The sequence below is a fragment of the Ovis aries genome, chromosome 26, assembly GCF_016772045.2.
Source record: "Ovis aries strain OAR_USU_Benz2616 breed Rambouillet chromosome 26, ARS-UI_Ramb_v3.0, whole genome shotgun sequence".
NCBI classification, from domain to species: Eukaryota; Metazoa; Chordata; class Mammalia; order Artiodactyla; family Bovidae; genus Ovis; species Ovis aries.
The window spans coordinates 35,831,824-35,846,312 of NC_056079.1; positions in this window are offsets into that span (position 1 = coordinate 35,831,824).

Consider the following 14,489-nt stretch of genomic DNA (forward strand, 5'->3'; position numbering starts at 1 on the left):
AAACTGAGGACTATTATGGACCAAAGGTTTGTGTCTCCCTCACCCCACCAGCTAAATTCATGTGTTGAAGCTCCTTGGTATTTGGAGGTGGAGTCTTGTTTTTAAAACTATGTATTTATTTATTCAGCTGTGTCAGGTCTTGGTTATGGCAGGTGAGACCCTTCGTTGCAGCCCACAGACTCTCTAGTTGAGGAGTATGGGCTTAGTTGCTCTGTGGTATGTGGGATCTTAGTTCCTTGACCATGGGTCAAATCTGAAGTCCCCTGCATTGCAAAGCAGATTCTTAACCACTGGACCACCAAGAAGTCCCCTGGAGATGGAGTCTTTGGGGAAGTAATTAGGTGTAGTTGAGGTCATGAGGATGGAGCTCCCATGATGGGATTAATGCTATTACAAGAAGAGGAAGAAACCAAAGTCATACTTCTCTCCACCATGTAAGGATAAAGCAAGGAGGCAGCAATGTCCAAGTCAGGAAGAGGGCTCTCATCAGAACCCATCCACACTGGCACCCTGACCCAAGTCTTCCAGCCTCTAGAACTATGGGAAGTAAATGTTCCTTAAGCCACCTAGTCCGTGGTATTTTGCTTTACTGCCCCAAGCTTAAGACAGCAAAGAAGGGATTCATGAAATGTCCATCCCTGGGGGCCTCTAAGAAAGGCATAACACTGTCCCCTCTCACCCAGGAAGGGCCTCACTGCTTGTGACTCACAGCCAACCATGGTGGCTTAGAAGCTGCTCCACTTAGTGAATGAACCAGAACCTCTGGGGATCTGGACATGATGCTCAATGACAAGATCATCAATTTGCATGCTGTAATTCAAGGCATAAACTAGATCTGATGACCCAATTTGATCCTGGTTTTTAAGGGGCAAATTAGTTTTGTGGGATAAAAATTCAGGAGGAAATGGTTAGGAATCGAACTGAAAACAGAAGGAAGAGAAGGAAGGAATTAAGCAAGTTTTTTTTTTTTTTAATGAATGTTAAAAGACCAAAATTTTCTAATATTATGACCCTAGGAGGAAAACAACGGAGTCTGGTAAAAATCAAACTGCTTTTCTAAAGCATGAGGTAGCATGCTTGGAACATATATAGAGCAGAGTCAGGACAATAACATAAGCCCAACCTAGGTCTTTTATGAAAAGGAAAGAGACCTATATCGTGTCTTGAAGAAATGGCCTTTTCTCATCAAGTTAACTGGAGTGGTCCAGAAGGTCGTAGAAGCTATGGTCTTGGAGATGCCAGTGAATAGATGTTTTTCTGTCCTGAAAGGTATAAATATTTGCTCACCTAACACTTGCAGAAGATCAGACCAGAAAATATGAGTTGCCTTCCAGTTTTCCATCTGCCTGCAGCCCAAAAGTCCTCTGCAGGTTTCGTGTCCCATACATACCTCTTTCAGAAAATCAATATAATTCCTTACATCTGCAAGGTGTCTTTTGGTTTTCAAAAATGATCCTGGGCAGAGAGTTGGAGGCAAGATGGCAAGGTAGGAAGACCCTGAGCTCACATCTTCTCATGAGCACACCAAAATTACAATTTACTGCTGGACAACCATCGATTAAAAAGAAAAGTCTGGAATCTACAAAAAAAAAAAAAAATTCTACATCCAAAGGCATACGGAAGAAATCACAAGATGGTAGGAGGTGTGCACTTACAGTATCACCAAATCCCACACCACCTGGATGGGCCATCAAGCTAGAAGCATTAGCATGAAATTTGCAGTTAGAAAACTAAGCTCAAGCCCTACATACACACTTTTATTAACTCAGGAACGTTGGAGAAATGACTTCCTTATCTGTAAAATAAGAATAAGAAAATAACACCATAACAAGGTTGTTGTAAGGAAAAAGTAAGATGAAGTACAGAAAGGGTATTGAGAATTCCAAACTATTTTGCATGTAGAAATGGTTAATCAATTATTGCTTTCTTTTTTAAAATTTTACTCTATTTATTTATTTTTGGCTGTGCTGGGTCTTCGTCGCTGCTCTGACTTTTCTCTAGTTGTGGAGAGTGGGGGCTACTCTTCGTTGCGGTGTGCAGGCCTCTCACTGTGCTGGCTTCTCTTGTTTCGGAGCGCGGGCTCTGGGTACCTGGCTTCCGTAGTTGCGACACATGGGCTCAGTAGTTGAGGCTCCCAGGCTCTAGAGCACGGGCTCAACGGTTGCGGAACACAGGTTTAGTGTGGGAGACACGTGGGATCTTCCCGGACCAGGGGTTGAATCCATGTCTCCTGGGTTGGCAGGAGGATTCGTAACCTCTGAGCCACAAGGGAAGCCCTGTCTTCTTCCTGTACATTGTCACAGGTATCACTGTCCCATCGGAAGATGTATCATGGCTTTTCCATAAGCAACAGGAGGAGGTTTGGCCAACACTGGAACCCAGCCCTTCGGACTCAGAAATTCAGTTGTCCTTTCCCGGTTGATCCGGTGCTGCTTGTCCACTGGGTTTATGCTTTGGCCTCCTGCTCTTCAGGCAGCTCACACACAGGCTATTCTTCCCAGCTGCCCCATGGAAAACCTGTGTTGAATAATGAGGTCACTTAGTGCGTAGGAGCTCTTTTCCAGTTCTCACACTGGTAGAGTATCTCCCTCCCAGTTAGGGTCTCTTTGTGGGTGAAGGATTTTTAGAATCTTTAAGACTTTGGCATATTCGTGTGTGTGCAGGTGTGTTTCTGTGTTGAACAGATTCAAGAGGTCTAAGGCATGCAGGATAAATGCACGCAATCCTGATAAAAGAGGTCTAGATAATTGCCTGTGAAACCGCTCTTGCAATCTAATTGAGCTCTGATAGCAGTGCCAGGATCACGCTGAGCTCGATGCTTGGCATCAGCCAATATAAACAGAGAAAAACAAACTTACACAATATAGGTCAACCGAAAACAGGGCTTTCTGAAAGGGCAAGAGAAAAAGAGGTCAAATCTAGAAAAGCACGGTCTGACTGCTTTCTGTTCCCCCCAAATAACTGAACATTTAACATAGTGGCAAAGTGGATAATAGAGAAATAAACAAAGCTGTAACAGACTGATACTGACAAAGCAAAATAGAAGTCCCAATAGCATTGTTAACACAGACTGCAAGGCAAAAAATACTAGTTAGGATAAAGAGGTCTATCATCGACTGATATGAGATGAAACCACCAAGAAGATATATTAGTGCTTCACGCACCAAATAAGATACTGTTACAAAAATATGAAGCCTAAACTCTGGGAGAATATTTGAATTTGACAAAAATACAATAATTACAGGAGACTTGAACTCTCTTTTCTCAGAATCTGAAGATCAAGTGGAGGAACTTTATCTGAACAAACTGAGAAAACACTTGCTTTTTAAGTTAAGTTTGTTCACATACTAGCCAACAAAGAAAATTTTAATAAATTCCATGTTTTCTGCATGCTAGAAATTAAACCCCAAGGTGATCAGCAACCTTGCCGGTTTTGTTCACCTTTGTACTGGAGCAGCAAACACATTGGTTAGCACACAGTGAAAGTGAAAGTGAAGTCACTCAGTCATGTCCGACTCAGTCTTTTCCACCCGTGGACTGTAGACCACCAGACTCCTCTGTCCATGGGATTCTCCAGGCAAGAATACTGGAGTGGGTTGCCATTTTCTTCTCCAGGGGATCTTCCCGACCCAGGGATCGAACCCAGGTCTCCTGCGTTGCGGGTAGATGCTTTAACCTCTGAGCCACCTGGGAAGCCCACAGTAGGGATCCAGAAATACTTGTTTCATAAGGAAGAAAGGATGAAGGATGACCCATGACAAAAAAGCAACATGAAAAGTGCATCCTCATCGCAATATAACCCCTTAGAAATGTCAATTCCACTCTTCAAAACAATTCTTGTAGCCAAGAGAAAGCTGAAGTGGAAATTAGAGCCTATTTAAAATTAAATGGCCATGAGAATACTGCACATAAAAATGTACTGGTTTTTCTGTGAAAAATGTACACCCAAATGCATTTCTTGGAAAACATGAAAGATGGAAATAAATAAAGTATTCCACTGAAGAAGGTAGAAACGAAGTAGAAAAAGAAAAGGGGAAAATCAAAATGAAAACAAACAATCAGGAACTAGACAAAAGAAAATCACTGTCTATAAAACTTAAGAAAACCTCATCTGATCATGAAAAAAAATAGAAAGCACAAGTACAGTATATTAGGAATAAGAAAAGGACTGCAGAGAACTTCCCTGGTGGTCTGGTGGTTAAGAATCCGCCTGCCAGTGCAGGAAGCAAGAGTTTGATCCCCGGTCTGGAAGGATTCCACATGCCACAGGGCAGCCGAGCCCATCCTCCACAACTACTAAGCCCACATGCCACAACTACCCTAGACCTGGTGCTCTGCAACCAGAGAAGTCACAGCAAGAAGAAATCGGTGCGTCACGACTAGAGAATAGCCCCTGCTCACTGCAACCAGAGCAACTTCTGCTCATTGCCTGCTAGAGGCAAGGAAGACCCAATGTAGCAAATAAAAAAATAAATAAAAATAAAATAAAGGACTGCAGATAACAAGGAACTTTTTTAAAAAAATTATTAAAATATTATGCCTAACTCATATCATTAAATATAAGTTTAAAGTTTAGAGGAAATAGCTGATTTTCTAAGAAAATACAAAGGATTGAACCTGACTCAGAAAGAGGTAATATAACCTTGGTTGGTCAAATATTTCCAAATACATTTTACTGGGAGAAGGCAATGGCAAGGCAATGGCAACCCACTCCAGTACTCTTGCCTGGAAAATCCCATGGACAGAGAAGCCTGGTAGGCTGCAGTCCATGGGGTTGCAAAGAGTCGGCCACGACTGAGAGACTTCACTTTCACTTTTCACTTTTACGCATTGGAGAAGGAAATGGCAACCCACTCCAGTGTTCTTGCCTGGTGAATCCCAGGGACAGGGGAGCCTGGTGGGCTGCCGTCTGTGGGGTCATACAGGGTTGGACACGACTGAAGCGACTTAGCAGCACCAGCAGCAATCTTTTGTTCTGTTGATTTTTTTATGGTGTCATTAGCCATACAAAATTTCTCACATCCCAAAACTATACAAATATTCTCCTGTAATTCTTTCTTATAAATTATAGTTTCTTACATTCTTCCGTTATTTTTGGTGTGAAGTAGAGTTCTACCTTTATTTTCCTCCAGCTAGATAGCCTACTCTGCCAATATCATTTATTAACCCAAGAGCTACTATCACTTAATCTAAAAATATGCAAGTGGTTTACTAGAAAAATTGGCCAGAGATTGGAATATGCATTTGATTGAAAAGGAAATGGCCAATAAATCATGAAAAAATACTACTACTATTTTTGTTTCACCAAAACAATCACGAGATGGTTTTCACCTATCATATTGGCAAGTATTTAAAGTTTGATCATTTTTAGTGATGGTGAGGGTACAGGAAAAATGCAATTCAAGGTTATTGGTGGAATTATAAATTTACACAGCCTTTCTGGAGGCAATTTGGCCATACTTACAGAACTTTTTAAATGTACCTTTGAACTAACAGTCTTCATTCTATCTGTCATGAAGAAATTCTCACACATGTACACAAATTTACGTATACACGACTGTTGGTTGGACTATTTTATTAGCCAAAAACACTGAGAAACACTTAAATGTCTGCAGTAGGGTACAGTAGACTGAGATGATGGAATCCCACGCACTAGGGTGAAAAATGGGCTATGTCTATACTAATATGAAAAGATGTCCACTATATAATAAGTAAAAAAATGCACATTGCCTATATATACTCTGAGGCTGTTTTTGTAAGAATAAAATCTCCAAACGACTTTATAATTAACAACCTTCTTCCTTTAAAAAACAAACAAACAAACTTATGATTGATTGCAGTAAAACACATATACAGAAAGTTACACAAGGGGCATACCTGAGTTACCACCACCCAGATCAAGGAGTGAATCATTACCTAGGAGTCTGGAGCACAAGAGAAAGTTCCAGGCTAAAGGCACAGACTTGGGAATTAGCATAGGAAAGCAATTGAATATTGTCAACATCAGATTAGGACATCCAAGGAAAAGGTAGAAAGTCGGGGGTGGGGGTGGGGCAGGGAGGTATAAAGTGGAAAATGTGAGGGCTGAGGACTCGGGGTACATTAAAGCTTAAGGGGTGGGGACAGTGTGCTGCATCTGCAAAGGAGACTGAGAAGGATGCCCAAGGTAAGAACCCTGAAAGAGACAAGATAGTGGAGCGGAAGGACAGGAGCTCACCTCTTCTTGTGAAAACACCAAAATCATAACTCACTGCTGAACAACCATTGACCAAAAAAACCCAAAAAAGCACTTTGCTGTTATTGTTCAGTCACTGGAACCTACCAAAAATGATATCCAACTTCCAAAGACAAAGAAGCCACAACAAGATGTTCAGAAGAGCATAGTTAAGTTCGGTTGCTCAGCCATCTCCGACTCATTGCAACCCCATGGACTGCAGCATGCCAGGCCTCCCTGTCCATCATCAACTCCTGGAGCTTACTCAAACTCATGTCCATCGAGTCTGTGATACCATCCAACCATCTCATCCTCTGTCGTCCCCTTCTCCTCCTACCTTCAATCTTTCCCAGCATCAGGGTCTTTTCTAGTGAGTCAGTTCTTCCCATCAGGTGGCCAAAGTATTGGAGTTTCAGCTTCAGCATCAGTCCTTCCACTGAACACCCAGGACTGATCTCCTTTAGTACTGACTGATTGGATCTCCTTGCAGTCCAACACAAGAGTTGGACTCAAGAGTCTTCTCCAACACCACAGTTCAAAAGCATCAATTCTTCAGTGCTCAACTTTCTTTATAGTCCAATTCTCACATCCATACATGACTACTGGAAAAGACATACCTTTCACTAGACAGACCTTTGTTAGCAATGTCTCTGCTTTTTATTATGCTATCTAGGTTGGTCATAGCTTTTCTTCCAAGGAGCAAGCACCTTTTAATTTCATGGCTTCAGTCACCATCTGCAGTGATTTTGGAGCCCCCCCCCCAAATAAAGTATATCACTGTTTCTATTGTTTCTCCATCTATTTGCCATGAAGTGATGGGACCAGATGCCATTATCTTAGTTTTTTGAATGTTGAGTTTTAAGCCAACTTTTTCACTCTCCTCTTTCATTTTCTTTCTTTTTTTTTTTTTTTTTTCTTTAGCGGGCTCCAGCGGGCACCGCAGAACGCGAAGACAGAAGAACGGCGGCCAGCGCCTGTCTGGGTTTACTATCTCCTCTTTCATTTTCATCAACAGGCTCGCAAAGGAAAAAAGGAAAGATGTACCCATTTGAATGCAAAGCTCCAAAGAATAGCAAGGAGAGATATGAAAGCCTTCCTCAGTGATCAATGCAAAGAAATAGAGGAAAACAATAGAAAAGGAAAGACTAGAAATCTCTTCAAGAAAATTAGAGAAACCAAAGGAACATTTCATGCAAAGATGGGCTAAATAAAGGACAGAAATGGTAAGGACCTAACAGAAGCAGAAGATATTAAGAAGAGGTGGCAAGAATACACAGAAGAACTATATGAAAAAGCTCTTCATGACCCAGATAATCACGATGGTGTGATCACTCACCTAGAGCCAGACATCCTGGAATGTGAAGTCAAGTGGGCCTTTAGAAGCATCACTACCAACAAAGCTAATGGAGGTGATAGAATTCCAGTTGAGCTATTTCAAATCCTAAAAGATGATGCTGTGAAAGTGCTGAACTCAATAGGCCAGCAAATTTGGAAAACTCAGCAGTGGCCACAGGACTGGAGAAGGTCAGTTTTCATTCCAATCCCGAAGAAAGCCAATGCCAAAGAATGTTCAAACTAACGCACAATTACACTCACCTCACATGCTAGAAAAGTAATGATCAAAATCCTCCAAGCCAGGTTTCAACAGTACATGAACTGTGAACTCCCAGATGTTCAAGCTGGTTTTAGAAAAGGCAGAGGAACCAGAGGTCAAATTGCCAACATCCGCTGGATCATCAAAAAAGCAAGAGAGTTCCAGCAAAACATCTACTTCTGCTTTATTGACTATGCCAAAGCCTTTGACTGTGTGGATCACAAGAAACTGTGGAAAATTCTGAAAGAGATGGGAACACCAGACCACCTGACCTGCCTCCTGAGAAACCTGTATGCAGGTCAAGAAGCAACAGTTAGAACTGGACGTGGAACAACAGACTGGTTCCAAATCAGGAAAGGAGTACGTCAAGGCTGTATATTGTCACCCTGCTTATTTAACTTATATGCAGAGTACATCATGAGAAATGCCTGGTTGAATGAAGCACAAGCTGGAATCAAGATTACAGGGAGAAATATCAATAACCTCAGATATGCAGATGACACCACCCTTAGGGCAGAGGGGCACAAAATCAAATCCCATTCCTTCCAAATCATCAGCCTACAAACTAGATTTCCAGGAAAGTACGAGTGTTGAGGACTTGGGGTACATTAAAGCTAAAGGGGTAAGCTTCAAGGGGTCTCTCCACCACTTGAGACAATCTGAGCCTGTTCAACAGAGGCTCAGAGATCTGGAGTGCCATCCAGATACACAGGTGGGATGCCTTATCGATACACTTTGTATTCCATGACCCTCTTAACTCTGGCCACAAGCGCCTGAACCAGAGATCTTTGCCCAGGTCTCTCTGCCAGCTCTCAGTATGGGTTCAGGTGTGGTCTCCTTGAAACACACACACACACACACAAGTACAAAGTAGTAGGTCAACAGAGAATCCAACACCGGGAGAGGAGTCAGTAACAGAAGTGTGACTGGGAGGAAACCATGGTGGAGAAAAGCAGCCGGAAAGCGGGCAGCTTGAGGAAGTCTGCGGGGGAGAGTGCGGTGGGAGCCCCGGGCAAGCCTCCCATTCCTGAAAGCCCGTCTGTTTACAGCCCAAGGGGCTCAGTCCCCACACCGGGCGTAGTCGCCTTCCCACAGGTGACTCTGAGCCTGCCAAGTCAGAGACGCAGTGCCATCCCCTGCACACAGTGTCCGAGTCACGCTTGCTCCTTGTCACATCCTTGTCCATTTCTCCCAACGTTTGACACGAAAGGCTTTTCTGACAGGCTGCCTCCGCGGTGGCCTCAGTACGGCTGAGTCTCTGGGCGGGGGGGGGGGGGGGGGGGGGGGGGGTGGTCAGGGTCATATAAATAGTTGCTGCGGGGGGCACCTGGTCTCAGACTGGAGGAGCGACATCTCTGCCACCGCTGCTGCCTGGTCCCGAGGCGGGGTAAGCCTCCTGAACGTGACAGCTCGCTGGGCACGCTGCGCTCTGCCCGGCTCTGACCGACCCTCTCTGTGTCCGCTTTCATCCGACGTGGGTGGACCGGGAACCCAGGGCGGGAGAAGGGCGGTGGTGGGACGAGGGGTCGGGGGCAGCGGGGTGCAGCCGGGAACGGCTGGCCCTTCGGCCCTGTTATCAGAAGGCCTTTCCCCCCTCTTTTCAAAGGTCTCGGTCGCCCGCGCGCCGCCCCATGCACCTCTGCCTCGGCCGGCGCGCACCCCAGCGGATCGGCCACGGGGATCCGCGGCCCCGGCCGGCCTTCCATTCCTGTCTGGCACCACCTACCGAAGCCCGGAGGCCCAGGAAGCGGGTGGTGTTCGCAGACACCAAGGGGCTCTCGCTGACGGCCGTGCACAGCTTTGGAGATGCTGTGGGCGCAGGCTCAGAGAAGGACTTCTGCGGTGGGTCCAGGGGAGCGCGCCTTGCACCGCCCAGCTCGCCAAAGCCAAGACCCTCGGTTCCGGGCCGCCCGGCTCCGGGCAGGACTCCCGGGTCCCCCTAGGCGTCTGCAGACCCCGCAGAGGCCCAGGGCAGTGCACGCGGCCGGGGCCCTCCAGGGAGGCGCCATGCGGGCTCGAGGGCTAGGTTTCCAGAAGGTGCCGCCCTTGCGCATCGCTCTGGGTGCCTGGGGCTCCGTCCTTGAAGTGCCGCGACTCACGCGCTCGGTCCTGAAGGAACCGGCAGCTTCGCCCTCGGCGCGGGGTTGCCGCGAGGTCCCCCGAGCTGGGGGAGCCATCCAGTTGTGGTTCTCTTTCAGCGGACGGTGATCAAGGTCAGAGTTACTGCTTGACGCCCAGTTCACCGCCCTGTCCATCAGAATGAAACTGAACTCTTCGAGGGCGCACAGACGGGAGTCCTCGCGGGTTACTTTCTCTGCGTCAAGAATTCCTGGCTCAGGGTGTGAGCCTTTCCGATTTCTCCGGGAGCCCGTCTCGGACTCTTCAGGATCACTGTGGGGAGATGAGACTAACGCAACTCCTAGCCCTCCAGCAAGCCTTGAATGCCCTGCATTCTTATCTCTCAAAGAAAAATGCTGCCAACGGCTCCCGGCCCCCTTCACCCTCTGCAGAGAAGCCAAATGTAAACAAAGTTTTGTATATAATTATTTCAAAGGCCTGGAAGAGAGTGTCTGTAAGCAGAGTGCCGGTGGGTAGGCCGAGATGGGGGCGGGAGGGGGAACTGAGCACAGAAATGGGTTCTTTTACTTCCCTCTCCCTTTGGAAAAGGCTCATTTTCTGGTAGTTTCTTAAGCTTTTTCTTTTGGCCAGCCCTGCGGCATGTGGGATCTTAGGTCCCTAGACCAGCGATGGAACCTTATCACTCCCTACACTGGAAGTGCAGAGTCTTAACCACTGGATGGCCAGGGAAGTCCCTTGCTTTTTCAACTTTTGCCAAAAGAAATGTTTTTTGAAGCATTTTCAAACTGTAAACAATTGACCTTTGTCCTCTTCAGCAGATAAGAGTCTGGGACAAGTCTGTCTACTTCATAATAGGCACACTTAAAAAAATTAATGTTTACACCTGTGATGCAGGAGGTGGGGGTGGGGCGGGGAAGATCCCCTGGAGGAGGAAATGGCAACTCACTCTGGTATTCTTGCCTGGAGAATCCCATGGACAGAGGAGCCTGGCGGGCTACAATCCATGGGGTTGGATACGACTGAGCAACTAAGCATGCACCTTTCTAAAACTATAATTTACTGAGGCCAGAAGGCTGACCTTTCCTTCTTTGGACACCCACCCTTTCCCTGTTGTATTTACCACCCTGTATTGAAACTGTCCACTACACTGTCATAAATAAAGGATGCTGCCCACCATCCGATTCTACAAGAATCAAGTCATTGGCCACTACAGTAGCCGACCTACAACACACCCTGAAAGGGCGAAAATTCAGGGCGAAAATCAGGATGAGGTCCTCAGTGCTCCAGGAAAACAAGCCAGATGAGCCCTTAGAAAGTCAGAAATATGCAGGAGAAATTTTCTACGAACCTGGATTCTCGCATCTTGCTCTACTGAGAAAAGCGGTAAGATCATTACCTGAAATACATGATCCTTGTGACCAGCAGTGACCTTCTACTGAGATGTATGTTTGAATGCATGTATCACTTTGCCAAAATCACATATATACTGACCCGATCTCTTCAGAGCAGTTCCTCAGGGCTATCTGGGAGGTTGTATCCCGGGCTACAGTCCTCAATAAGTTCTCCGATCAAACTGTAACCCATGGCTCTCACATGGTGGTTTTTATCTCAGTCAACACCTCCGGCAGGTCTGGAAAGGCTGCCGTGTACACTGCTGGCTCCCAGACTGGCCACCCCTGACATGCTCAGAGTGTGTGCATCGGTATACTACATGAATTTTTAGTGTGTGCCAAGTAAGCGTCTAGCTTCAGTTTACAGTGGTCTGAGATGTTCAGCCTTTGGAAGACTTTACCCTCTTTTCAGAGATTGCTCATTCTCTCAGATTATTATTCATGGAAGACAAGTTTTACATAAATGTGTCTAAAAAATCCTTTAGCTCTTCTGATCCTTGACTTCCTGGGTTACAATTGTCTGTGCCAGAGGCAGGCTATATAAATGCAGTCATAGTGACTGAGCAAGAAGCATGTTCTTTATTTGTTTTTCTCCCTAAAGGGCCTGCCCCCAGTCAACTCTGTAAAATAACCAGGTGGTTAACGGCGTAAAGACAGAGGCAACAAAACACACAGGCTTCCAGAGACAGTTTAAACACAGCTGCGGCTTCCTCATCCAAAAAGGGAGGCTACTGTAACCAGGCCAGATCCCTCCCAGTCTCTATATCCTACCTCTAGTCCTGACTCCATTAAGTGATCGGGAATAAGGTGAGTGGTCCCCACAGAATGTGTTGTTAGGACTGGCGGGTGCACTTTCTGAAATTAAAGTTAGTAAGAGTTGTAGGCAATTGACTATTAATCAACAGTCAATCTAAGAAAAAAAATGGAAAATTTTATTCGCACCAACCTGAGGATTAAAACCCAGGAGAGAGCCTTTTAGAAGGCTCTAAGGGCTCTTTTGTAAAGGCAAAGGAACACGTCCGTATTTACGTGATTTTGGCAAGTGCTTTTCAAGCACTCATCTTGGTAGAAGGTTGCTGCTCTTCTCGAAGAACACATTAGTGATTTTAGTGCTTCTCTAACTATGGGAAGGTGCAAGAAAACGGATTCATAAAATTTTCTCCTTGAAAATATCTGACTATCGGAGGGCCAGTTCTGCCAGTTTCCCCAGAGCGCAGTGTCTCATCCTGATCTTTGCCCCGAATTCCTTTCGAGATGTCCTGTAGGTCAGCAGCTGCAGTGGCTAGTGACTTGATTCTTATTGTGTTGGATGGTGGGCAATATTCTTTATTTTATGATCCCTTCCCTTTCAGTCTTAATTTCGATCAAGGTTTGAGAAGCAGTCTGTGACTAGTTTGCCCCATGGCACTTGGAATGCTCATTCCCAGGTAAGACAAGGATTTTGTTGAAAGGCCTCTCAATGGGCTATCACTGCATTTGGCCCTGTTAATAGAAGCTCAAAGCCTCTGGATTGCCAGGCTTACTAGTCTCTTGTGGCAATGTTTTCCTCTTGCTGTTTCCTCCTTTACCTAGAGTTATAATATATTCTAATCATTAATTTATAGAACTATATATTTGATCAAGGGCTTCCCAGGTGGCACTAGTGATGAAGAATTCGCCTGCTAATGCAGGATATCTAAGAGATGTGGGATCGATTCCAGTGTCACAAAGATCCCCTGGAGGAGGGCATGGCAACCCACTCCAGTTGGGTTGCCCATGCCTGGAGAATCCCATGGACAGAGGAGCCTGGTGGGCTACAGCCTTAGGGTTGCAGAGTCGGACGTGACTTTAGCCCACACACATATATTTGATCAATCATTTTAAGTCACCTAATCATCATCAATTTTATTTGAAACTCAGTCACACATTTGCAAGAAACAAGTCTTGTAAAATTAGCAGAATACAAGTAATATCACTAGTGGCATTAATAAGGTCATAAGTAGGTATTTAAACTAAGAATGTCCATGAGGTATGACCAGTGTCTCCCCAGGTCATCCGACCAGTCTGTTCTCCACCAATTTCTATCTTTAAGGGATGTAAGCTCTTGGCATTGGACATAAAGCTCACCAAATATGTCTGTAGGGGCCAGGTGAGTGGTGGATCATCATGATCCCTTACAAGACTGAGAAAGGAATGTTATCATCTAAGGAATGTTATCTTCTGGCTGGAGATGGAAGAGGAAAAATGGATCTTCTGGGTTGAGCAGGTATTTCTGTGATTGGAGAGGGCCAGTTAATTCATGACGCAGATGCGAAATGCACACGAGAGGGAACAGAGGAGGCCCCAAAGGACAGATTTTATAGGATTTTTATGTTTAAACTTTTTGTTTATGTATGTGTTATGTTTATTTTATATTTATGTTTATCTTCTATTTTATGTTTTATTTTATTTTATTTCCATTTTTTAATTTAAATGTCTTGTCTTGCCTTAAAACGTGAATCTTTATCTCATCAGTGTCAACAGGAAAAATGAGTAGCCAGCTATAACGGTAACTTACCCCTACAATGTGCTGTAATATTCAGTTCAGTTCAGTCACTCAATCGTGTCTGACTCTTTGCGACCCCATGGACTGCAGCACGCCAGGCTTCCCTGTCCTTCACCAACTCCAGAAGCTTGCTCAAACTCACATCCATTGAGTCGGTGATGCCATCCAACCATCTCATCCTCTGTCATCCCCTTCTCCTCCTGCCTTCAATCTTTCCCAGCATCAGGGTCTTTTCCAATGAGTCAGTTCTTCCCATCGGGTGGCCAAAGTATTAGAGTTTCAGTTTCAACATCAGTCCTTCCAATGACTATTCAAGACTGATTTCCTTTAGGATGGACTGGTTGGATCTCCTTGCAGTCCAAACATCACAGGTCAAAAATGTCAATTCTTCTGCGCTCAGCTTTCTTTATGGTTCAACTCTTACATCCATACTGAAAAAACCGTAGCTTTGACTAAACAGACCTTTGCCAGCAAAGTAATGTCTCCACTTTTTAATATGCTGTCTAGGTTGGTCATAACTTTTTCCAAGGAGCAAGCGTTATAATCTATTTGTAGTGAAACTAGATTTCTGAAATCTCATCAAGGAGCCTCAGAAAAAATGCAGCTCATGTTAAAACCCACCACTGGGGAGGGAAAGTCTGAAAGACCATGTTGGTCAGGACTCACAATTACTGGGGTCTGGAATCT